The sequence below is a fragment of the Epinephelus lanceolatus genome, chromosome 21, assembly GCF_041903045.1.
Source record: "Epinephelus lanceolatus isolate andai-2023 chromosome 21, ASM4190304v1, whole genome shotgun sequence".
Taxonomy (NCBI): Eukaryota; Metazoa; Chordata; class Actinopteri; order Perciformes; family Serranidae; genus Epinephelus; species Epinephelus lanceolatus.
Genome location: NC_135754.1, coordinates 5,674,160 through 5,696,330, shown reverse-complemented (window position 1 = coordinate 5,696,330; position 22,171 = coordinate 5,674,160). Strand labels below are relative to the sequence as shown.

General features: G+C 41.7%; 39 non-coding genes across 39 annotated transcripts; all 39 read right to left on the bottom strand.

Annotated features, from left to right (window-relative positions):
• Positions 1-266: 266 nt before the first annotated feature.
• On the bottom strand, positions 267-339 carry trnak-uuu (transfer RNA lysine (anticodon UUU)). The gene has a single exon. It is a non-coding gene; the product is annotated as a tRNA-Lys (tRNA).
• A 575-nt stretch (positions 340-914) lies between these two features.
• Positions 915-987, bottom strand: trnaf-gaa (transfer RNA phenylalanine (anticodon GAA)). Its single transcript has one exon. It is a non-coding gene; the product is annotated as a tRNA-Phe (tRNA).
• A 365-nt stretch (positions 988-1,352) lies between these two features.
• trnak-uuu (transfer RNA lysine (anticodon UUU)) lies at positions 1,353-1,425 on the bottom strand. Its single transcript has one exon. It is a non-coding gene; the product is annotated as a tRNA-Lys (tRNA).
• Positions 1,426-2,450: 1,025 nt separating this feature from the next.
• Positions 2,451-2,523, bottom strand: trnak-uuu (transfer RNA lysine (anticodon UUU)). The gene has a single exon. It is a non-coding gene; the product is annotated as a tRNA-Lys (tRNA).
• Positions 2,524-3,098: 575 nt separating this feature from the next.
• trnaf-gaa (transfer RNA phenylalanine (anticodon GAA)) lies at positions 3,099-3,171 on the bottom strand. The gene has a single exon. It is a non-coding gene; the product is annotated as a tRNA-Phe (tRNA).
• Positions 3,172-3,536: 365 nt separating this feature from the next.
• On the bottom strand, positions 3,537-3,609 carry trnak-uuu (transfer RNA lysine (anticodon UUU)). Its single transcript has one exon. It is a non-coding gene; the product is annotated as a tRNA-Lys (tRNA).
• A 587-nt stretch (positions 3,610-4,196) lies between these two features.
• Positions 4,197-4,269, bottom strand: trnaf-gaa (transfer RNA phenylalanine (anticodon GAA)). Its single transcript has one exon. It is a non-coding gene; the product is annotated as a tRNA-Phe (tRNA).
• A 365-nt stretch (positions 4,270-4,634) lies between these two features.
• On the bottom strand, positions 4,635-4,707 carry trnak-uuu (transfer RNA lysine (anticodon UUU)). The gene has a single exon. It is a non-coding gene; the product is annotated as a tRNA-Lys (tRNA).
• Positions 4,708-5,282: 575 nt separating this feature from the next.
• Positions 5,283-5,355, bottom strand: trnaf-gaa (transfer RNA phenylalanine (anticodon GAA)). Its single transcript has one exon. It is a non-coding gene; the product is annotated as a tRNA-Phe (tRNA).
• A 365-nt stretch (positions 5,356-5,720) lies between these two features.
• trnak-uuu (transfer RNA lysine (anticodon UUU)) lies at positions 5,721-5,793 on the bottom strand. Its single transcript has one exon. It is a non-coding gene; the product is annotated as a tRNA-Lys (tRNA).
• Positions 5,794-6,818: 1,025 nt separating this feature from the next.
• Positions 6,819-6,891, bottom strand: trnak-uuu (transfer RNA lysine (anticodon UUU)). The gene has a single exon. It is a non-coding gene; the product is annotated as a tRNA-Lys (tRNA).
• A 575-nt stretch (positions 6,892-7,466) lies between these two features.
• On the bottom strand, positions 7,467-7,539 carry trnaf-gaa (transfer RNA phenylalanine (anticodon GAA)). The gene has a single exon. It is a non-coding gene; the product is annotated as a tRNA-Phe (tRNA).
• A 365-nt stretch (positions 7,540-7,904) lies between these two features.
• On the bottom strand, positions 7,905-7,977 carry trnak-uuu (transfer RNA lysine (anticodon UUU)). Its single transcript has one exon. It is a non-coding gene; the product is annotated as a tRNA-Lys (tRNA).
• A 575-nt stretch (positions 7,978-8,552) lies between these two features.
• Positions 8,553-8,625, bottom strand: trnaf-gaa (transfer RNA phenylalanine (anticodon GAA)). The gene has a single exon. It is a non-coding gene; the product is annotated as a tRNA-Phe (tRNA).
• Positions 8,626-8,990: 365 nt separating this feature from the next.
• trnak-uuu (transfer RNA lysine (anticodon UUU)) lies at positions 8,991-9,063 on the bottom strand. Its single transcript has one exon. It is a non-coding gene; the product is annotated as a tRNA-Lys (tRNA).
• Positions 9,064-9,638: 575 nt separating this feature from the next.
• trnaf-gaa (transfer RNA phenylalanine (anticodon GAA)) lies at positions 9,639-9,711 on the bottom strand. Its single transcript has one exon. It is a non-coding gene; the product is annotated as a tRNA-Phe (tRNA).
• A 365-nt stretch (positions 9,712-10,076) lies between these two features.
• On the bottom strand, positions 10,077-10,149 carry trnak-uuu (transfer RNA lysine (anticodon UUU)). Its single transcript has one exon. It is a non-coding gene; the product is annotated as a tRNA-Lys (tRNA).
• A 575-nt stretch (positions 10,150-10,724) lies between these two features.
• On the bottom strand, positions 10,725-10,797 carry trnaf-gaa (transfer RNA phenylalanine (anticodon GAA)). The gene has a single exon. It is a non-coding gene; the product is annotated as a tRNA-Phe (tRNA).
• Positions 10,798-11,162: 365 nt separating this feature from the next.
• Positions 11,163-11,235, bottom strand: trnak-uuu (transfer RNA lysine (anticodon UUU)). Its single transcript has one exon. It is a non-coding gene; the product is annotated as a tRNA-Lys (tRNA).
• A 575-nt stretch (positions 11,236-11,810) lies between these two features.
• On the bottom strand, positions 11,811-11,883 carry trnaf-gaa (transfer RNA phenylalanine (anticodon GAA)). The gene has a single exon. It is a non-coding gene; the product is annotated as a tRNA-Phe (tRNA).
• A 365-nt stretch (positions 11,884-12,248) lies between these two features.
• trnak-uuu (transfer RNA lysine (anticodon UUU)) lies at positions 12,249-12,321 on the bottom strand. The gene has a single exon. It is a non-coding gene; the product is annotated as a tRNA-Lys (tRNA).
• Positions 12,322-12,896: 575 nt separating this feature from the next.
• trnaf-gaa (transfer RNA phenylalanine (anticodon GAA)) lies at positions 12,897-12,969 on the bottom strand. Its single transcript has one exon. It is a non-coding gene; the product is annotated as a tRNA-Phe (tRNA).
• A 365-nt stretch (positions 12,970-13,334) lies between these two features.
• Positions 13,335-13,407, bottom strand: trnak-uuu (transfer RNA lysine (anticodon UUU)). The gene has a single exon. It is a non-coding gene; the product is annotated as a tRNA-Lys (tRNA).
• Positions 13,408-13,994: 587 nt separating this feature from the next.
• Positions 13,995-14,067, bottom strand: trnaf-gaa (transfer RNA phenylalanine (anticodon GAA)). Its single transcript has one exon. It is a non-coding gene; the product is annotated as a tRNA-Phe (tRNA).
• Positions 14,068-14,432: 365 nt separating this feature from the next.
• trnak-uuu (transfer RNA lysine (anticodon UUU)) lies at positions 14,433-14,505 on the bottom strand. The gene has a single exon. It is a non-coding gene; the product is annotated as a tRNA-Lys (tRNA).
• A 575-nt stretch (positions 14,506-15,080) lies between these two features.
• trnaf-gaa (transfer RNA phenylalanine (anticodon GAA)) lies at positions 15,081-15,153 on the bottom strand. Its single transcript has one exon. It is a non-coding gene; the product is annotated as a tRNA-Phe (tRNA).
• A 365-nt stretch (positions 15,154-15,518) lies between these two features.
• trnak-uuu (transfer RNA lysine (anticodon UUU)) lies at positions 15,519-15,591 on the bottom strand. Its single transcript has one exon. It is a non-coding gene; the product is annotated as a tRNA-Lys (tRNA).
• Positions 15,592-16,166: 575 nt separating this feature from the next.
• trnaf-gaa (transfer RNA phenylalanine (anticodon GAA)) lies at positions 16,167-16,239 on the bottom strand. Its single transcript has one exon. It is a non-coding gene; the product is annotated as a tRNA-Phe (tRNA).
• Positions 16,240-16,606: 367 nt separating this feature from the next.
• Positions 16,607-16,679, bottom strand: trnak-uuu (transfer RNA lysine (anticodon UUU)). The gene has a single exon. It is a non-coding gene; the product is annotated as a tRNA-Lys (tRNA).
• Positions 16,680-17,254: 575 nt separating this feature from the next.
• trnaf-gaa (transfer RNA phenylalanine (anticodon GAA)) lies at positions 17,255-17,327 on the bottom strand. Its single transcript has one exon. It is a non-coding gene; the product is annotated as a tRNA-Phe (tRNA).
• Positions 17,328-17,692: 365 nt separating this feature from the next.
• Positions 17,693-17,765, bottom strand: trnak-uuu (transfer RNA lysine (anticodon UUU)). Its single transcript has one exon. It is a non-coding gene; the product is annotated as a tRNA-Lys (tRNA).
• Positions 17,766-18,340: 575 nt separating this feature from the next.
• Positions 18,341-18,413, bottom strand: trnaf-gaa (transfer RNA phenylalanine (anticodon GAA)). Its single transcript has one exon. It is a non-coding gene; the product is annotated as a tRNA-Phe (tRNA).
• A 365-nt stretch (positions 18,414-18,778) lies between these two features.
• Positions 18,779-18,851, bottom strand: trnak-uuu (transfer RNA lysine (anticodon UUU)). The gene has a single exon. It is a non-coding gene; the product is annotated as a tRNA-Lys (tRNA).
• Positions 18,852-19,426: 575 nt separating this feature from the next.
• trnaf-gaa (transfer RNA phenylalanine (anticodon GAA)) lies at positions 19,427-19,499 on the bottom strand. Its single transcript has one exon. It is a non-coding gene; the product is annotated as a tRNA-Phe (tRNA).
• A 365-nt stretch (positions 19,500-19,864) lies between these two features.
• trnak-uuu (transfer RNA lysine (anticodon UUU)) lies at positions 19,865-19,937 on the bottom strand. The gene has a single exon. It is a non-coding gene; the product is annotated as a tRNA-Lys (tRNA).
• A 575-nt stretch (positions 19,938-20,512) lies between these two features.
• On the bottom strand, positions 20,513-20,585 carry trnaf-gaa (transfer RNA phenylalanine (anticodon GAA)). Its single transcript has one exon. It is a non-coding gene; the product is annotated as a tRNA-Phe (tRNA).
• A 365-nt stretch (positions 20,586-20,950) lies between these two features.
• Positions 20,951-21,023, bottom strand: trnak-uuu (transfer RNA lysine (anticodon UUU)). The gene has a single exon. It is a non-coding gene; the product is annotated as a tRNA-Lys (tRNA).
• Positions 21,024-21,598: 575 nt separating this feature from the next.
• Positions 21,599-21,671, bottom strand: trnaf-gaa (transfer RNA phenylalanine (anticodon GAA)). Its single transcript has one exon. It is a non-coding gene; the product is annotated as a tRNA-Phe (tRNA).
• Positions 21,672-22,036: 365 nt separating this feature from the next.
• On the bottom strand, positions 22,037-22,109 carry trnak-uuu (transfer RNA lysine (anticodon UUU)). The gene has a single exon. It is a non-coding gene; the product is annotated as a tRNA-Lys (tRNA).
• Between the last annotated feature and the right edge of the window lie 62 nt (positions 22,110-22,171).

The window sequence follows — 22,171 nt, the reverse complement described above, 5'->3', positions numbered from 1 at the left end:
TTGAATGGTTGGAAGAAATGAAAGGCGCCATAACAGTGCAAAACCATCCATTCCACTCGTCAGGCATCTGATGATTGCAAAGAGGCTTTTTCACACTCAATTGTCATGGACATTGCAAGGAAAGCTTTGCAAATTTTCTTAGATGCACAAATGGAAAGAGCTGTTCTGCCACTGGTCAAGTGTTGGGTTTGAAGTCAACAGCATTATTGCAAGGTGTCTTCCACTGAGAGAAACACTTGTGGGGAGTGTTGAAAGTGTCAACAGAATGCCTGAACAGGGACTTGAACCCTGGACCCTCAGATTAAAAGTCTGATGCTCTACCGTCTGAGCTATCCAGGCTCTGACAGGTGCATCTTTTCTTACAAAAAAACCCCAAAAAACATCTGTATATTCAGATTGTCAGATTTTGAACATTGCGTAAGACATGTCTTACTAGGGAACACATCTGAAGAGCAGAGGCAGGATTTTATATTGACTTTGAAGAACCATATGTGTTGGTTATATTACTTTCACACTTGAAAGAGTTGGATAAAAATGCCATCTTGACCAGTTTAAGTGCAACGCTAACTATACCTTTAAAAAACTTTGAATACTCAGCAATTTTTCGTGAACCTCTGTCAGATATGAAACCAATGAATAGGCACAATCATTTCTACAATCAACTTGTGTCAGGGTGGTTCTGAGTTTTGCAGACTGCAGCTGCTCCATATTGTTGAAATAAAGGGTGATGTACAAGCCTTGCACACCAGGGGAAGAGTTGTCAAGTTTTCATGTACACAGTCTTGGATATGCTCTTTGCTATGACTTTCAATTGTGCCACTTCAAAGGAGCAGCAGAGGGAATGCATCCCAATGCAAGTTTACACATGAATATTGCATGTGTAGTTTCTGTAAATAGACAATGCTTGCCTCTCTTGCCAAAACCCAGGATTGAAGTGGGGACCTTTAGATCTTCAGTCTAACGCTCTCCCAGCTGAGCTATTTCGGCCCTCAATGTGCACAGTGAGTGCTGTTGCAATGCATTTTATCTGCCAGCTAGGTACTACCGTCAAAATTTGCAAGTGTTCCAGCAAGTCACCAATAAACTTTGAATGGTTGGAAGAAATGAAAGGCGCCATAACAGTGCAAAACCATCCATTCCACTCGTCAGGCATCTGATGATTGCAAAGAGGCTTTTTCACACTCAATTGTCATGGACATTGCAAGGAAAGCTTTGCAAATTTTCTTAGATGCACAAATGGAAAGAGCTGTTCTGCCACTGGTCAAGTGTTGGGTTTGAAGTCAACAGCATTATTGCAAGGTGTCTTCCACTGAGAGAAACACTTGTGGGGAGTGTTGAAAGTGTCAACAGAACGCCTGAACAGGGACTTGAACCCTGGACCCTCAGATTAAAAGTCTGATGCTCTACCGTCTGAGCTATCCAGGCTCTGACAGGTGCATCTTTTCTTACAAAAAACCCCCAAAAAACATCTGTATATTCAGATTGTCAGATTTTGAACATTGCGTAAGACATGTCTTACTAGGGAACACATCTGAAGAGCAGAGGCAGGATTTTATATTGACTTTGAAGAACCATATGTGTTGGTTATATTACTTTCACACTTGAAAGAGTTGGATAAAAATGCCATCTTGACCAGTTTAAGTGCAACGCTAACTATACCTTTAAAAAACTTTGAATACTCAGCAATTTTTCGTGAACCTCTGTCAGATATGAAACCAATGAATAGGCACAATCATTTCTACAATCAACTTGTGTCAGGGTGGTTCTGAGTTTTGCAGACCGCAGCTGCTCCATATTGTTGAAATAAAGGGTGATGTACAAGCCTTGCACACCAGGGGAAGAGTTGTCAAGTTTTCATGTACACAGTCTTGGATATGCTCTTTGCTATGACTTTCAATTGTGCCACTTCAAAGGAGCAGCAGAGGGAATGCATCCCAATGCAAGTTCACACAGGAATATGGCACATTAATGTACATGTGTGGTTTCTGTAAATAGACAATGCTTGACTCTCTTGCAGAAACTCAGGATTGAACTGGGGACCTTTGGATCTTCAGTCTAACGCTCTCCCAGGTGAGCTATTTCGGCCCTCAGTGTGCACAGTGAGTGCTGTTGCAATGCATTTTATCTGCCAGCTAGGTACTACCGTCAAAATTTGCAAGTGTTCCAGCAAGTCACCAATAAACTTTGAATGGTTGGAAGAAATGAAAGGCGCCATAACAGTGCAAAACCATCCATTCCATTCGTCAGGCATCTGATGGTTGCAAAGAGGCTTTTTCACACTCAATTGTCATGGACATTGCAAGGAAAGCTTTGCAAATGTTCTTAGATGCACAAATGGAAAGAGCTGTTCTGCTACTGGTCAAGTGTTGGGTTTGAAGTCAACAGCATTATTGCAAGGTGTCTTCCACTGAGAGAAACACTTGTGGGGAGTGTTGAAAGTGTCAACAGAACGCCTGAACAGGGACTTGAACCCTGGACCCTCAGATTAAAAGTCTGATGCTCTACCGTCTGAGCTATCCAGGCTCTGACAGGTGCATCTTTTCTTACAAAAAAACCCCAAAAAACATCGATATATTCAGATTGTCAGATTTTGAACATTGCGTAAGACATGTCTTACTAGGGAACACATCTGAAGAGCAGAGGCAGGATTTTATATTGACTTTGAAGAACCATATGTGTTGGTTATATTACTTTCACACTTGAAAGAGTTGGATAAAAATGCCATCTTGACCAGTTTGAGTGCAACGCTAACTATACCTTTAAAAAACTTTGAATACTCAGCAATTTTTCGTGAACCTCTGTCAGATATGAAACCAATGAATAGGCACAATCATTTCTACAATCAACTTGTGTCAGGGTGGTTCTGAGTTTTGCAGACTGCAGCTGCTCCATATTGTTGAAATAAAGGGTGATGTACAAGCCTTGCACACCAGGGGAAGAGTTGTCAAGTTTTCATGTACACAGTCTTGGATACGCTCTTTGCTATGACTTTCAATTGTGCCACTTCAAAGGAGCAGCAGAGGGAATGCATCCCAATGCAAGTTTACACATGAATATTGCATGTGTAGTTTCTGTAAATAGACAATGCTTGCCTCTCTTGCCAAAACCCAGGATTGAAGTGGGGACTTTTAGATCTTCAGTCTAACGCTCTCCCAGCTGAGCTATTTCGGCCCTCAGTGTGCACAGTGAGTGCTGTTGCAATGCATTTTATCTGCCAGCTAGGTACTACCGTCAAAATTTGCAAGTGTTCCAGCAAGTCACCAATAAACTTTGAATGGTTGGAAGAAATGAAAGGCGCCATAACAGTGCAAAACCATCCATTCCATTTGTCAGGCATCTGATGATTGCAAAGAGGCTTTTTCACACTCAATTGTCATGGACATTGCAAGGAAAGCTTTGCAAATTTTCTTAGATGCACAAATGGAAAGAGCTGTTCTGCTACTGGTCAAGTGTTGGGTTTGAAGTCAACAGCATTATTGCAAGGTGTCTTCCACTGAGAGAAACACTTGTGGGGAGTGTTGAAAGTGTCAACAGAATGCCTGAACAGGGACTTGAACCCTGGACCCTCAGATTAAAAGTCTGATGCTCTACCGTCTGAGCTATCCAGGCTCTGACAGGTGCATCTTTTCTTACAAAAAAACCCCAAAAAACATCTGTATATTCAGATTGTCAGATTTTGAACATTGCGTAAGACATGTCTTACTAGGGAACACATCTGAAGAGCAGAGGCAGGATTTTATATTGACTTTGAAGAACCATATGTGTTGGTTATATTACTTTCACACTTGAAAGAGTTGGATAAAAATGCCATCTTGACCAGTTTGAGTGCAACGCTAACTATACCTTTAAAAAACTTTGAATACTCAGCAATTTTTCGTGAACCTCTGTCAGATATGAAACCAATGAATAGGCACAATCATTTCTACAATCAACTTGTGTCAGGGTGGTTCTGAGTTTTGCAGACCGCAGCTGCTCCATATTGTTGAAATAAAGGGTGATGTACAAGCCTTGCACACCAGGGGAAGAGTTGTCAAGTTTTCATGTACACAGTCTTGGATATGCTCTTTGCTATGACTTTCAATTGTGCCACTTCAAAGGAGCAGCAGAGGGAATGCATCCCAATGCAAGTTCACACAGGAATATGGCACATTAATGTACATGTGTGGTTTCTGTAAATAGACAACGCTTGACTCTCTTGCAGAAACTCAGGATTGAACTGGGGACCTTTAGATCTTCAGTCTAACGCTCTCCCAGCTGAGCTATTTCGGCCCTCAGTGGGCACAGTGAGTGGTGTTGCAATGCATTTTATCTGCCAGCTAGGTACTACCGTCAAAATTTGCAAGTGTTCCAGCAAGTCACCAATAAACTCTGAATGGTTGGAAGAAATGAAAGGTGCCATAACAGTGCAAAACCATCCATTCCATTCCTCAGGCATCTGATGGTTGCAAAGAGGCTTTTTCACACTCAATTGTCATGGACATTGCAAGGAAAGCTTTGCAAATTTTCTTAGATGCACAAATGGAAAGAGCTGTTCTGCTACTGGTCAAGTGTTGGGTTTGAAGTCAACAGCATTATCGCAAGGTGTCTTCCACTGAGAGAAACACTTGTGGGGAGTGTTGAAAGTGTCAACAGAACGCCTGAACAGGGACTTGAACCCTGGACCCTCAGATTAAAAGTCTGATGCTCTACCGTCTGAGCTATCCAGGCTCTGACAGGTGCATCTTTTCTTACAAAAAAACCCCAAAAAACATCTGTATATTCAGATTGTCAGATTTTGAACATTGCGTAAGACATGTCTTACTAGGGAACACATCTGAAGAGCAGAGGCAGGATTTTATATTGACTTTGAAGAACCATATGTGTTGGTTATATTACTTTCACACTTGAAAGAGTTGGATAAAAATGCCATCTTGACCAGTTTGAGTACAACGCTAACTATACCTTTAAAAAACTTTGAATACTCAGCAATTTTTCGTGAACCTCTGTCAGATATAAAGCCAATCAATAGGCACAATCATTTCTACAATCAACTTGTGTCAGGGTGGTTCTGAGTTTTGCAGACTGCAGCTGCTCCATATTGTTGAAATAAAGGGTGATGTACAAGCCTTGCACACCAGGGGAAGAGTTGTCAAGTTTTCATGTACACAGTCTTGGATATGCTCTTTGCTATGACTTTCAATTGTGCCACTTCAAAGGAGCAGCAGAGGGAATGCATCCCAATGCAAGTTTACACATGAATATTGCATGTGTAGTGTCTGTAAATAGACAATGCTTGCCTCTCTTGCCAAAACCCAGGATTGAAGTGGGGACCTTTAGATCTTCAGTCTAACGCGCTCCCAGCTGAGCTATTTCGGCCCTCAGTGTGCACAGTGAGTGCTGTTGCAATGCATTTTATCTGCCACCTAAGTACTGCCGTCAAAATTTGCAAGTGTTCCAGCAAGTCACCAATAAACTTTGAATGGTTGGAAGAAATGAAAGGCGCCATAACAGTGCAAAACCATGCATTCCATTCGTCAGGCATCTGATGGTTGCAAAGAGGCTTTTTCACACTCAATTGTCATGGACATTGCAAGGAAAGCTTTGCAAATGTTCTTAGATGCACAAATGGAAAGAGCTGTTCTGCTACTGGTCAAGTGTTGGGTTTGAAGTCAACAGCATTATTGCAAGGTGTCTTCCACTGAGAGAAACACTTGTGGGGAGTGTTGAAAGTGTCAACAGAACGCCTGAACAGGGACTTGAACCCTGGACCCTCAGATTAAAAGTCTGATGCTCTACCGTCTGAGCTATCCAGGCTCTGACAGGTGCATCTTTTCTTACAAAAAAACCCCAAAAAACATCGATATATTCAGATTGTCAGATTTTGAACATTGCGTAAGACATGTCTTACTAGGGAACACATCTGAAGAGCAGAGGCAGGATTTTATATTGACTTTGAAGAACCATATGTGTTGGTTATATTACTTTCACACTTGAAAGAGTTGGATAAAAATGCCATCTTGACCAGTTTAAGTGCAACGCTAACTATACCTTTAAAAAACTTTGAATACTCAGCAATTTTTCGTGAACCTCTGTCAGATATGAAACCAATGAATAGGCACAATCATTTCTACAATCAACTTGTGTCAGGGTGGTTCTGAGTTTTGCAGACCGCAGCTGCTCCATATTGTTGAAATAAAGGGTGATGTACAAGCCTTGCACACCAGGGGAAGAGTTGTCAAATTTTCATGTACACAGTCTTGGATATGCTCTTTGCTATGACTTTCAATTGTGCCACTTCAAAGGAGCAGCAGAGGGAATGCATCCCAATGCAAGTTCACACAGGAATATGGCACATTAATGTACATGTGTGGTTTCTGTAAATAGACAACGCTTGACTCTCTTGCAGAAACTCAGGATTGAAGTGGGGATCTTTAGATCTTCAGTCTAACGTTCTCCCAGCTGAGCTATTTCGGCCCTCAGTGGGCACAGTGAGTGCTGTTGCAATGCATTTTATCTGCCAGCTAGGTACTACCGTCAAAATTTGCAAGTGTTCCAGCAAGTCACCAATAAACTTTGAATGGTTGGAAGAAATGAAAGGCGCCATAACAGTGCAAAACCATCCATTCCACTCGTCAGGCATCTGATGATTGCAAAGAGGCTTTTTCACACTCAATTGTCATGGACATTGCAAGGAAAGCTTTGCAAATTTTCTTAGATGCACAAATGGAAAGAGCTGTTCTGCCACTGGTCAAGTGTTGGGTTTGAAGTCAACAGCATTATTGCAAGGTGTCTTCCACTGAGAGAAACACTTGTGGGGAGTGTTGAAAGTGTCAACAGAACGCCTGAACAGGGACTTGAACCCTGGACCCTCAGATTAAAAGTCTGATGCTCTACCGTCTGAGCTATCCAGGCTCTGACAGGTGCATCTTTTCTTACAAAAAAACCCCAAAAAACATCTGTATATTCAGATTGTCAGATTTTGAACATTGCGTAAGACATGTCTTACTAGGGAACACATCTGAAGAGCAGAGGCAGGATTTTATATTGACTTTGAAGAACCATATGTGTTGGTTATATTACTTTCACACTTGAAAGAGTTGGATAAAAATGCCATCTTGACCAGTTTGAGTGCAACGCTAACTATACCTTTAAAAAACTTTGAATACTCAGCAATTTTTCGTGAACCTCTGTCAGATATGAAACCAATGAATAGGCACAATCATTTCTACAATCAACTTGTGTCAGGGTGGTTCTGAGTTTTGCAGACTGCAGCTGCTCCATATTGTTGAAATAAAGGGTGATGTACAAGCCTTGCACACCAGGGGAAGAGTTGTCAAGTTTTCATGTACACAGTCTTGGATATGCTCTTTGCTATGACTTTCAATTGTGCCACTTCAAAGGAGCAGCAGAGGGAATGCATCCCAATGCAAGTTTACACATGAATATTGCATGTGTAGTTTCTGTAAATAGACAATGCTTGCCTCTCTTGCCAAAACCCAGGATTGAAGTGGGGATCTTTAGATCTTCAGTCTAACGCTCTCCCAGCTGAGCTATTTCAGCCCTCAGTGTGCACAGTGAGTGCTGTTGCAATGCATTTTATCTGCCAGCTAGGTACTACCGTCAAAATTTGCAAGTGTTCCAGCAAGTCACCAATAAACTTTGAATGGTTGGAAGAAATGAAAGGCGCCATAACAGTGCAAAACCATCCATTCCATTTGTCAGGCATCTGATGATTGCAAAGAGGCTTTTTCACACTCAATTGTCATGGACATTGCAAGGAAAGCTTTGCAAATTTTCTTAAATGCACAAATGGAAAGAGCTGTTCTGCTACTGGTCAAGTGTTGGGTTTGAAGTCAACAGCATTATTGCAAGGTGTCTTCCACTGAGAGAAACACTTGTGGGGAGTGTTGAAAGTGTCAACAGAACGCCTGAACAGGGACTTGAACCCTGGACCCTCAGATTAAAAGTCTGATGCTCTACCGTCTGAGCTACCCAGGCTCTGACAGGTGCATCTTTTCTTACAAAAAAACCCCAGAAAACATCTGTATATTCAGATTGTCAGATTTTGAACATTGCGTAAGACATGTCTTACTAGGGAACACATCTGAAGAGCAGAGGCAGGATTTTATATTGACTTTGAAGAACCATATGTGTTGGTTATATTACTTTCACACTTGAAAGAGTTGGATAAAAATGCCATCTTGACCAGTTTGAGTACAACGCTAACTATACCTTGAAAAAACTTTGAATACTCAGCAATTTTTCGTGAACCTCTGTCAGATATGAAACCAATGAATAGGCACAATCATTTCTACAATCAACTTGTGTCAGGGTGGTTCTGAGTTTTGCAGACCGCAGCTGCTCCATATTGTTGAAATAAAGGGTGATGTACAAGCCTTGCACACCAGGGGAAGAGTTGTCAAGTTTTCATGTACACAGTCTTGGATATGCTCTTTGCTATGACTCTCAATTGTGCCACTTCAAAGGAGCAGCAGAGGGAATGCATCCCAATGCAAGTTTACACATGAATATTGCATGTGTAGTTTCTGTAAATAGAGAATGCTTGCCTCTCTTGCCAAAACCCAGGATTGAACTGGGGTCCTTTAGATCTTCAGTCTAACGCTCTCCCAGCTGAGCTATTTCGGCCCTCAGTGTGCACAGTGAGTGCTGTTGCAATGCATTTTATCTGCCAGCTAGGTACTACCGTCAAAATTTGCAAGTGTTCCAGCAAATCACCAATAAACTTTGAATGGTTGGAAGAAATGAAAGGCGCCATAACAGTGCAAAACCATCCATTCCATTCGTCAGGCATCTGAAGATTGCAAAGAGGCTTTTTCACACTCAATTGTCATGGACATTGCAAGGAAAGCTTTGCAAATGTTCTTAGATGCACAAATGGAAAGAGCTGTTCTGCTACTGGTCAAGTGTTGGGTTTGAAGTCAACAGCATTATTGCACGGTGTCTTCCACTGAGAGAAACACTTGTGGGGAGCGTTGAAAGTGTCAACAGAACGCCTGAACAGGGACTTGAACCCTGGACCCTCAGATTAAAAGTCTGATGCTCTACCGTCTGAGCTATCCAGGCTCTGAGAGACGCATCTTTTCTTACAAAAAAACCCCAAAAAACATCTGTATATTCAGATTGTTAGATTTTGAACATTGCGTAAGACATGTCTTACTAGGGAACACATCTGAAGAGCAGAGGCAGGATTTTATATTGACTTTGAAGAACCATATGTGTTGGTTATATTACTTTCACACTTGAAAGAGTTGGATAAAAATGCCATCTTGACCAGTTTAAGTGCAACGCTAGCTATACCTTTAAAAAACTTTGAATACTCAGCAATTTTTCGTGAACCTCTGTCAGATATGAAACCAATGAATAGGCACAATCATTTCTACAATCAACTTGTGTCAGGGTGGTTCTGAGTTTTGCAGACCGCAGCTGCTCCATATTGTTGAAATAAAGGGTGATGTACAAGCCTTGCACACCAGGGGAAGAGTTGTCAAGTTTTCATGTACACAGTCTTGGATATGCTCTTTGCTATGACTTTCAATTGTGCCACTTCAAAGGAGCAGCAGAGGGAATGCATCCCAATGCAAGTTTACACATGAATATTGCATGTGTAGTTTCTGTAAATAGACAATGCTTGCCTCTCTTGCCAAAACCCAGGATTGAAGTGGGGATCTTTAGATCTTCAGTCTAACGCTCTCCCAGCTGAGCTATTTCAGCCCTCAGTGGGCACAGTGAGTGCTGTTGCAATGCATTTTATCTGCCAGCTAGGTACTACCGTCAAAATTTGCAAGTGTTCCAGCAAGTCACCAATAAACTTTGAATGGTTGGAAGAAATGAAAGGCGCCATAACAGTGCAAAACCATCCATTCCATTTGTCAGGCATCTGATGATTGCAAAGAGGCTTTTTCACACTCAATTGTCATGGACATTGCAAGGAAAGCTTTGCAAATTTTCTTAGATGCACAAATGGAAAGAGCTGTTCTGCTACTGGTCAAGTGTTGGGTTTGAAGTCAACAGCATTATTGCAAGGTGTCTTCCACTGAGAGAAACACTTGTGGGGAGTGTTGAAAGTGTCAACAGAACGCCTGAACAGGGACTTGAACCCTGGACCCTCAGATTAAAAGTCTGATGCTCTACCGTCTGAGCTACCCAGGCTCTGACAGGTGCATCTTTTCTTACAAAAAAACCCCAGAAAACATCTGTATATTCAGATTGTCAGATTTTGAACATTGCGTAAGACATGTCTTACTAGGGAACACATCTGAAGAGCAGAGGCAGGATTTTATATTGACTTTGAAGAACCATATGTGTTGGTTATATTACTTTCACACTTGAAAGAGTTGGATAAAAATGCCATCTTGACCAGTTTGAGTGCAACGCTAACTATACCTTTAAAAAACTTTGAATACTCAGCAATTTTTCGTGAACCTCTGTCAGATATGAAACCAATGAATAGGCACAATCATTTCTACAATCAACTTGTGTCAGGGTGGTTCTGAGTTTTGCAGACCGCAGCTGCTCCATATTGTTGAAATAAAGGGTGATGTACAAGCCTTGCACACCAGGGGAAGAGTTGTCAAGTTTTCATGTACACAGTCTTGGATATGCTCTTTGCTATGACTTTCAATTGTGCCACTTCAAAGGAGCAGCAGAGGGAATGCATCCCAATGCAAGTTTACACATGAATATTGCATGTGTAGTTTCTGTAAATAGACAATGCTTGCCTCTCTTGCCAAAACCCAGGATTGAAGTGGGGACCTTTAGATCTTCAGTCTAACGCTCTCCCAGCTGAGCTATTTCGGCCCTCAGCGTGCACAGTGAGTGCTGTTGCAATGCATTTTATCTGCCAGCTAGGTACTACCGTCAAAATTTGCAAGTGTTCCAGCAAATCACCAATAAACTTTGAATGGTTGGAAGAAATGAAAGGCGCCATAACAGTGCAAAACCATCCATTCCATTTGTCAGGCATCTGATGATTGCAAAGAGGCTTTTTCACACTCAACTGTCATGGACATTGCAAGGAAAGCTTTGCAAATGTTCTTAGATGCACAAATGGAAAGAGCTGTTCTGCTACTGGTCAAGTGTTGGGTTTGAAGTCAACAGCAGTATTGCAAGGTGTCTTCCATTGAGAGAAACACTTGTAGGGAGCGTTGAAAGTGTCAACAGAACGCCTGAACAGGGACTTGAACCCTGGACCCTCAGATTAAAAGTCTGATGCTCTACCGTCTGAGCTACCCAGGCTCTGAAAGGTGCATCTTTTCTTACAAAAAACCCCCAAAAAACATCTGTATATTCAGATTGTCAGATTTTGAACATTGCGTAAGACATGTCTTACTAGGGAACACATCTGAAGAGCAGAGGCAGGATTTTATATTGACTTTGAAGAACCATATGTGTTGGTTATATTACTTTCACACTTGAAAGAGTTGGATAAAAATGCCATTTTGACCAGTTTAAGTGCAACGCTAACTATACCTTTAAAAAACTTTGAATACTCAGCAATTTTTCGTGAACCTCTGTCAGATATGAAACCAATGAATAGGCACAATCATTTCTACAATCAACTTGTGTCAGGGTGGTTCTGAGTTTTGCAGACCGCAGCTGCTCCATATTGTTGAAATAAAGGGTGATGTACAAGCCTTGCACACCAGGGGAAGAGTTGTCAAGTTTTCATGTACACAGTCTTGGATATGCTCTTTGCTATGACTTTCAATTGTGCCACTTCAAAGGAGCAGCAGAGGGAATGCATCCCAATGCAAGTTTACACATGAATATTGCATGTGTAGTTTCTGTAAATAGACAATGCTTGCCTCTCTTGCCAAAACCCAGGATTGAAGTGGGGATCTTTAGATCTTCAGTCTAACGCTCTCCCAGCTGAGCTATTTCAGCCCTCAGTGTGCACAGTGAGTGCTGTTGCAATGCATTTTATCTGCCAGCTAGGTACTACCGTCAAAATTTGCAAGTGTTCCAGCAAGTCACCAATAAACTTTGAATGGTTGGAAGAAATGAAAGGCGCCATAACAGTGCAAAACCATCCATTCCATTTGTCAGGCATCTGATGATTGCAAAGAGGCTTTTTCACACTCAATTGTCATGGACATTGCAAGGAAAGCTTTGCAAATTTTCTTAGATGCACAAATGGAAAGAGCTGTTCTGCTACTGGTCAAGTGTTGGGTTTGAAGTCAACAGCATTATTGCAAGGTGTCTTCCACTGAGAGAAACACTTGTGGGGAGTGTTGAAAGTGTCAACAGAACGCCTGAACAGGGACTTGAACCCTGGACCCTCAGATTAAAAGTCTGATGCTCTACCGTCTGAGCTACCCAGGCTCTGACAGGTGCATCTTTTCTTACAAAAAAACCCCAGAAAACATCTGTATATTCAGATTGTCAGATTTTGAACATTGCGTAAGACATGTCTTACTAGGGAACACATCTGAAGAGCAGAGGCAGGATTTTATATTGACTTTGAAGAACCATATGTGTTGGTTATATTACTTTCACACTTGAAAGAGTTGGATAAAAATGCCATCTTGACCAGTTTGAGTACAACGCTAACTATACCTTGAAAAAACTTTGAATACTCAGCAATTTTTCGTGAACCTCTGTCAGATATGAAACCAATGAATAGGCACAATCATTTCTACAATCAACTTGTGTCAGGGTGGTTCTGAGTTTTGCAGACCGCAGCTGCTCCATATTGTTGAAATAAAGGGTGATGTACAAGCCTTGCACAGCAGGGGAAGAGTTGTTAAGTTTTCATGTACACAGTCTTGGATATGCTCTTTGCTATGACTTTCAATTGTGCCACCTCACAGGAGCAGCAGAGGGAATGCATCCCAATGCAAGTTTACACATGAATATTGCATGTGTAGTTTCTGTAAATACACAATGCTTGCCTCTCTTGCCAAAACCCAGGATTGAAGTGGGGACCTTTAGATCTTCAGTCTAACGCTCTCCCAGCTGAGCTATTTCAGCCCTCAGTGGGCACAGTGAGTGCTGTTGCAATGCATTTTATCTGCCAGCTAGGTACTACCGTCAAAATTTGCAAGTGTTCCAGCAAGTCACCAATAAACTTTGAATGGTTGGAAGAAATGAAAGGCGCCATAACAGTGCAAAACCATCCATTCCATTCGTCAGGCATCTGATGATTGCAAAGAGGCTTTTTCACACTCAACTGTCATGGACATTGCAAGGAAAGCTTTGCAAATGTTCTTAGATGCACAAATGGAAAGAGCTGTTCTGCTACTGGTCAAGTGTTGGGTTTGAAGTCAACAGCATTATTGCAAGGTGTCTTCCATTGAGAGAAACACTTGTAGGGAGTGTTGAAAGTGTCAACAGAATGCCTGAACAGGGACTTGAACCCTGGACCCTCAGATTAAAAGTCTGATGCTCTACCGTCTGAGCTACCCAGGCTCTGAAATGTGCATCTTTTCTTACAAAAAACCCCCAAAAAACATCGGTATATTCAGATTGTCAGATTTTGAACATTGCGTAAGACATGTCTTACTAGGGAACACATCTGAAGAGCAGAGGCAGGATTTTATATTGACTTTGAAGAACCATATGTGTTGGTTATATTACTTTCACACTTGAAAGAGTTGGATAAAAATGCCATCTTGACCAGTTTGAGTGCAACGCTAACTATACCTTTAAAAAACTTTGAATACTCAGCAATTTTTCGTGAACCTCTGTCAGATATGAAACCAATGAATAGGCACAATCATTTCTACAATCAACTTGTGTCAGGGTGGTTCTGAGTTTTGCAGACCGCAGCTGCTCCATATTGTTGAAATAAAGGGTGATGTACAAGCCTTGCACACCAGGGGAAGAGTTGTCAAGTTTTCATGTACACAGTCTTGGATATGCTCTTTGCTATGACTTTCAATTGTGCCACTTCAAAGGAGCAGCAGAGGGAATGCATCCCAATGCAAGTTCACACAGGAATATGGCACATTAATGTACATGTGTGGTTTCTGTAAATAGACAACGCTTGACTCTCTTGCAGAAACTCAGGATTGAACTGGGGATCTTTAGAGCTTCAGTCTAACGCTCTCCCAGCTGAGCTATTTCGGCCCTCAGTGGGCACAGTGAGTGCTGTTGCAATACATTTTATCTGCCAGCTAGGTACTACCGTCAAAATTTGCAAGTGTTCCAGCAAGTCACCAATAAACTTTGAATGGTTGGAAGAAATGAAAGGCGCCATAACAGTGCAAAACCATCCATTCCATTCGTCAGGCATCTGATGATTGCAGAGAGGCTTTTTCACACTCAATTGTCATGGACATTGCAAGGAAAGCTTTGCAAATTTTCTTAGATGCACAAATGGAAAGAGCTGTTCTGCCACTGGTCAAGTGTTGGGTTTGAAGTCAACAGCATTATTGCAAGGTGTCTTCCACTGAGAGAAACACTTGTGGGGAGTGTTGAAAGTGTCAACAGAACGCCTGAACAGGGACTTGAACCCTGGACCCTCAGATTAAAAGTCTGATGCTCTACCGTCTGAGCTATCCAGGCTCTGACAGGTGCATCTTTTCTTACAAAAAACCCCCAAAAAACATCTGTATATTCAGATTGTCAGATTTTGAACATTGCGTAAGACATGTCTTACTAGGGAACACATCTGAAGAGCAGAGGCAGGATTTTATATTGACTTTGAAGAACCATATGTGTTGGTTATATTACTTTCACACTTGAAAGAGTTGGATAAAAATGCCATCTTGACCAGTTTAAGTGCAACGCTAACTATACCTTTAAAAAACTTTGAATACTCAGCAATTTTTCGTGAACCTCTGTCAGATATGAAACCAATGAATAGGCACAATCATTTCTACAATCAACTTGTGTCAGGGTGGTTCTGAGTTTTGCAGACCGCAGCTGCTCCATATTGTTGAAATAAAGGGTGATGTACAAGCCTTGCACACCAGGGGAAGAGTTGTCAAGTTTTCATGTACACAGTCTTGGATATGCTCTTTGCTATGACTCTCAATTGTGCCACTTCAAAGGAGCAGCAGAGGGAATGCATCCCAATGCAAGTTTACACATGAATATTGCATGTGTAGTTTCTGTAAATAGAGAATGCTTGCCTCTCTTGCCAAAACCCAGGATTGAACTGGGGTCCTTTAGATCTTCAGTCTAACGCTCTCCCAGCTGAGCTATTTCGGCCCTCAGTGTGCACAGTGAGTGCTGTTGCAATGCATTTTATCTGCCAGCTAGGTACTACCGTCAAAATTTGCAAGTGTTCCAGCAAGTCACCAATAAACTTTGAATGGTTGGAAGAAATGAAAGGCGCCATAACAGTGCAAAACCATCCATTCCATTTGTCAGGCATCTGATGATTGCAAAGAGGCTTTTTCACACTCAACTGTCATGGACATTGCAAGGAAAGCTTTGCAAATGTTCTTAGATGCACAAATGGAAAGAGCTGTTCTGCTACTGGTCAAGTGTTGGGTTTGAAGTCAACAGCATTATTGCAAGGTGTCTTCCATTGAGAGAAACACTTGTGGGGAGTGTTGAAAGTGTCAACAGAATGCCTGAACAGGGACTTGAACCCTGGACCCTCAGATTAAAAGTCTGATGCTCTACCGTCTGAGCTACCCAGGCTCTGAAAGGTGCATCTTTTCTTACAAAAAACCCCCAAAAAACATCTGTATATTCAGATTGTCAGATTTTGAACATTGCGTAAGACATGTCTTACTAGGGAACACATCTGAAGAGCAGAGGCAGGATTTTATATTGACTTTGAAGAACCATATGTGTTGGTTATATTACTTTCACACTTGAAAGAGTTGGATAAAAATGCCATCTTGACCAGTTTAAGTGCAACGCTAACTATACCTTTAAAAAACTTTGAATACTCAGCAATTTTTCGTGAACCTCTGTCAGATATGAAACCAATGAATAGGCACAATCATTTCTACAATCAACTTGTGTCAGGGTGGTTCTGAGTTTTGCAGACCGCAGCTGCTCCATATTGTTGAAATAAAGGGTGATGTACAAGCCTTGCACACCAGGGGAAGAGTTGTCAAGTTTTCATGTACACAGTCTTGGATATGCTCTTTGCTATGACTTTCAATTGTGCCACTTCAAAGGAGCAGCAGAGGGAATGCATCCCAATGCAAGTTTACACATGAATATTGCATGTGTAGTTTCTGTAAATAGAGAATGCTTGCCTCTCTTGCCAAAACCCAGGATTGAACTGGGGTCCTTTAGATCTTCAGTCTAACGCTCTCCCAGCTGAGCTATTTCAGCCCTCAGTGTGCACGGTGAGTGCTGTTGCAATGCATTTTATCTGCCAGCTAGGTACTACCGTCAAAATTTGCAAGTGTTCCAGCAAGTCACCAATAAACTTTGAATGGTTGGAAGAAATGAAAGGCGCCATAACAGTGCAAGAAACCATGCATTCCATTCGTCAGGCATCTGATGATTGCAAAGAGGCTTTTTCACAGTCAATTGTCATGGACATTGCAAAGGAAGCTTTGCAAATTTTCTTAGATGCACAAATGGAAAGAGCTGTTCTGCTACTGGTCAAGTGTTGGGTTTGAAGTCAACAGCATTATTGCAAGGTGTCTTCCACTGAGAGAAACACTTGTGGGGAGTGTAGAAAGTGTCAACAGAACGCCTGAACAGGGACTTGAACCCTGGACCCTCAGATTAAAAGTCTGATGCTCTACCGTCTGAGCTACCCAGGCTCTGACAGGTGCATCTTTTCTTACAAAAAAACCCCAAAAAACATCTGTATATTCAGATTGTCAGATTTTGAACATTGCGTAAGACATGTCTTACTAGGGAACACATCTGAAGAGCAGAGGCAGGATTTTATATTGACTTTGAAGAACCATATGTGTTGGTTATATTACTTTCACACTTGAAAGAGTTGGATAAAAATGCCATCTTGACCAGTTTAAGTGCAACGCTAACTATACCTTTAAAAAACTTTGAATACTCAGCAATTTTTCGTGAACCTCTGTCAGATATGAAACCAATGAATAGGCACAATCATTTCTACAATCAACTTGTGTCAGGGTGGTTCTGAGTTTTGCAGACCGCAGCTGCTCCATATTGTTGAAATAAAGGGTGATGTACAAGCCTTGCACACCAGGGGAAAAGTTGTCAAGTTTTCATGTACACAGTCTTGGATATGCTCTTTGCTATGACTTTCAATTGTGCCACTTCAAAGGAGCAGCAGAGGGAATGCATCCCAATGCAAGTTTACACATGAATATTGCATGTGTAGTTTCTGTAAATAGACAATGCTTGCCTCTCTTGCCAAAACCCAGGATTGAAGTGGGGACCTTTAGATCTTCAGTCTAACGCTCTCCCAGCTGAGCTATTTCGGCCCTCAGTGTGCACAGTGAGTGCTGTTGCAATGCATTTTATCTGCCAGCTAGGCACTACCGTCAAAATTTGCAAGTGTTCCAGCAAGTCACCAATAAACTTTGAATGGTTGGAAGAAATGAAAGGCGCCATAACAGTGCAAAACCATCCATTCCATTTGTCAGGCATCTGATGATTGCAAAGAGGCTTTTTCACACTCAACTGTCATAGACATTGCAAGGAAAGCTTTGCAAATGTTCTTAGATGCACAAATGGAAAGAGCTGTTCTGCTACTGGTCAAGTGTTGGGTTTGAAGTCAACAGCATTATTGCAAGGTGTCTTCCATTGAGAGAAACACTTGTGGGGAGCGTTGAAAGTGTCAACAGAACGCCTGAACAGGGACTTGAACCCTGGACCCTCAGATTAAAAGTCTGATGCTCTACCGTCTGAGCTACCCAGGCTCTGAAAGGTGCATCTTTTCTTACAAAAAACCCCCAAAAAACATCTGTATATTCAGATTGTCAGATTTTGAACATTGCGTAAGACATGTCTTACTAGGGAACACATCTGAAGAGCAGAGGCAGGATTTTATATTGACTTTGAAGAACCATATGTGTTGGTTATATTACTTTCACACTTGAAAGAGTTGGATAAAAATGCCATCTTGACCAGTTTGAATACAACGCTAACTATACCTTTAAAAAACTTTGAATACTCAGCAATTTTTCGTGAACCTTTGTCAGATATAAAGGCAATGAATAGGCACAATCATTTCTACAATCAACTTGTATCAGGGTGGTTCTGAGTTTTGCAGTCCGCAGCTGCTCCATATTGTTGAAATAAAGGGTGATGTACAAGCCTTGCACACCAGGGGAAGAGTTGTCAAGTTTTCATGTACACAGTCTTGGATATGCTCTTTGCTATGACTTTCAATTGTGCCACTTCAAAGGAGCAGCAGAGGGAATGCATCCCAATGCAAGTTTACACATGAATATTGCATGTGTAGTTTCTGTAAATAGACAATGCTTGCCTCTCTTGCCAAAACCCAGGATTGAAGTGGGGACCTTTAGATCTTCAGTCTAACGCTCTCCCAGCTGAGCTATTTCGGCCCTCAGTGGGCACAGTGAGTGCTGTTGCAATGCATTTTATCTGCCAGCTAGGTACTACCGTCAAAATTTGCAAGTGTTCCAGCAAGTCACCAATAAACTTTGAATGGTTGGAAGAAATGAAAGGCGCCATAACAGTGCAAAACCATGCATTCCATTCGTCAGGCATCTGATGATTGCAAAGAGGCTTTTTCACACTCAATTGTCATGGACATTGCAAGGAAAGCTTTGCAAATGTTCTTAGATGCACAAATGGAAAGAGCTGTTCTGCTACTGGTCAAGTGTTGGGTTTGAAGTCAACAGCATTATTGCAAGGTGTCTTCCACTGAGAGAAACACTTGTGGGGAGTGTTGAAAGTGTCAACAGAACACCTGAACAGGGACTTGAAGCCTGGACCCTCAGATTAAAAGTCTGATGCTCTACCGTCTGAGCTACCCAGGCTCTGACAGGTGCATCTTTTCTTACAAAAAAACCCCAGAAAACATCTGTATATTCAGATTGTCAGATTTTGAACATTGCGTAAGACATGTCTTACTAGGGAACACATCTGAAGAGCAGAGGCAGGATTTTATATTGACTTTGAAGAACCATATGTGTTGGTTATATTACTTTCACACTTGAAAGAGTTGGATAAAAATGCCATCTTGACCAGTTTGAGTGCAACGCTAACTATACCTTTAAAAAACTTTGAATACTCAGCAATTTTTCGTGAACCTCTGTCAGATATGAAACCAATGAATAGGCACAATCATTTCTACAATCAACTTGTGTCAGGGTGGTTCTGAGTTTTGCAGACCGCAGCTGCTCCATATTGTTGAAATAAAGGGTGATGTACAAGCCTTGCACACCAGGGGAAGAGTTGTCAAGTTTTCATGTACACAGTCTTGGATATGCTCTTTGCTATGACTTTCAATTGTGCCACTTCAAAGGAGCAGCAGAGGGAATGCATCCCAATGCAAGTTTACACATGAATATTGCATGTGTAGTTTCTGTAAATAGACAATGCTTGCCTCTCTTGCCAAAACCCAGGATTGAAGTGGGGACCTTTAGATCTTCAGTCTAACGCTCTCCCAGCTGAGCTATTTCGGCCCTCAGCGTGCACAGTGAGTGCTGTTGCAATGCATTTTATCTGCCAGCTAGGTACTACCGTCAAAATTTGCAAGTGTTCCAGCAAATCACCAATAAACTTTGAATGGTTGGAAGAAATGAAAGGCGCCATAACAGTGCAAAACCATCCATTCCATTTGTCAGGCATCTGATGATTGCAAAGAGGCTTTTTCACACTCAACTGTCATGGACATTGCAAGGAAAGCTTTGCAAATGTTCTTAGATGCACAAATGGAAAGAGCTGTTCTGCTACTGGTCAAGTGTTGGGTTTGAAGTCAACAGCAGTATTGCAAGGTGTCTTCCATTGAGAGAAACACTTGTAGGGAGCGTTGAAAGTGTCAACAGAACGCCTGAACAGGGACTTGAACCCTGGACCCTCAGATTAAAAGTCTGATGCTCTACCGTCTGAGCTACCCAGGCTCTGAAAGGTGCATCTTTTCTTACAAAAAACCCCCAAAAAACATCTGTATATTCAGATTGTCAGATTTTGAACATTGCGTAAGACATGTCTTACTAGGGAACACATCTGAAGAGCAGAGGCAGGATTTTATATTGACTTTGAAGAACCATATGTGTTGGTTATATTACTTTCACACTTGAAAGAGTTGGATAAAAATGCCATTTTGACCAGTTTAAGTGCAACGCTAACTATACCTTTAAAAAACTTTGAATACTCAGCAATTTTTCGTGAACCTCTGTCAGATATGAAACCAATGAATAGGCACAATCATTTCTACAATCAACTTGTGTCAGGGTGGTTCTGAGTTTTGCAGACCGCAGCTGCTCCATATTGTTGAAATAAAGGGTGATGTACAAGCCTTGCACACCAGGGGAAGAGTTGTCAAGTTTTCATGTACACAGTCTTGGATATGCTCTTTGCTATGACTTTCAATTGTGCCACTTCAAAGGAGCAGCAGAGGGAATGCATCCCAATGCAAGTTTACACATGAATATTGCATGTGTAGTTTCTGTAAATAGACAATGCTTGCCTCTCTTGCCAAAACCCAGGATTGAAGTGGGGATCTTTAGATCTTCAGTCTAACGCTCTCCCAGCTGAGCTATTTCAGCCCTCAGTGTGCACAGTGAGTGCTGTTGCAATGCATTTTATCTGCCAGCTAGGTACTACCGTCAAAATTTGCAAGTGTTCCAGCAAGTCACCAATAAACTTTGAATGGTTGGAAGAAATGAAAGGCGCCATAACAGTGCAAAACCATCCATTCCATTTGTCAGGCATCTGATGATTGCAAAGAGGCTTTTTCACACTCAATTGTCATGGACATTGCAAGGAAAGCTTTGCAAATTTTCTTAGATGCACAAATGGAAAGAGCTGTTCTGCTACTGGTCAAGTGTTGGGTTTGAAGTCAACAGCATTATTGCAAGGTGTCTTCCACTGAGAGAAACACTTGTGGGGAGTGTTGAAAGTGTCAACAGAACGCCTGAACAGGGACTTGAACCCTGGACCCTCAGATTAAAAGTCTGATGCTCTACCGTCTGAGCTACCCAGGCTCTGACAGGTGCATCTTTTCTTACAAAAAAACCCCAGAAAACATCTGTATATTCAGATTGTCAGATTTTGAACATTGCGTAAGACATGTCTTACTAGGGAACACATCTGAAGAGCAGAGGCAGGATTTTATATTGACTTTGAAGAACCATATGTGTTGGTTATATTACTTTCACACTTGAAAGAGTTGGATAAAAATGCCATCTTGACCAGTTTGAGTACAACGCTAACTATACCTTGAAAAAACTTTGAATACTCAGCAATTTTTCGTGAACCTCTGTCAGATATGAAACCAATGAATAGGCACAATCATTTCTACAATCAACTTGTGTCAGGGTGGTTCTGAGTTTTGCAGACCGCAGCTGCTCCATATTGTTGAAATAAAGGGTGATGTACAAGCCTTGCACAGCAGGGGAAGAGTTGTTAAGTTTTCATGTACACAGTCTTGGATATGCTCTTTGCTATGACTTTCAATTGTGCCACCTCACAGGAGCAGCAGAGGGAATGCATCCCAATGCAAGTTTACACATGAATATTGCATGTGTAGTTTCTGTAAATACACAATGCTTGCCTCTCTTGCCAAAACCCAGGATTGAAGTGGGGACCTTTAGATCTTCAGTCTAACGCTCTCCCAGCTGAGCTATTTCAGCCCTCAGTGGGCACAGTGAGTGCTGTTGCAATGCATTTTATCTGCCAGCTAGGTACTACCGTCAAAATTTGCAAGTGTTCCAGCAAGTCACCAATAAACTTTGAATGGTTGGAAGAAATGAAAGGCGCCATAACAGTGTAAAACCATCCATTCCATTCGTCAGGCATCTGATGATTGCAAAGAGGCTTTTTCACACTCAACTGTCATGGACATTGCAAGGAAAGCTTTGCAAATGTTCTTAGATGCACAAATGGAAAGAGCTGTTCTGCTACTGGTCAAGTGTTGGGTTTGAAGTCAACAGCATTATTGCAAGGTGTCTTCCATTGAGAGAAACACTTGTAGGGAGTGTTGAAAGTGTCAACAGAATGCCTGAACAGGGACTTGAACCCTGGACCCTCAGATTAAAAGTCTGATGCTCTACCGTCTGAGCTACCCAGGCACTGAAATGTGCATCTTTTCTTACAAAAAACCCCCAAAAAACATCGGTATATTCAGATTGTC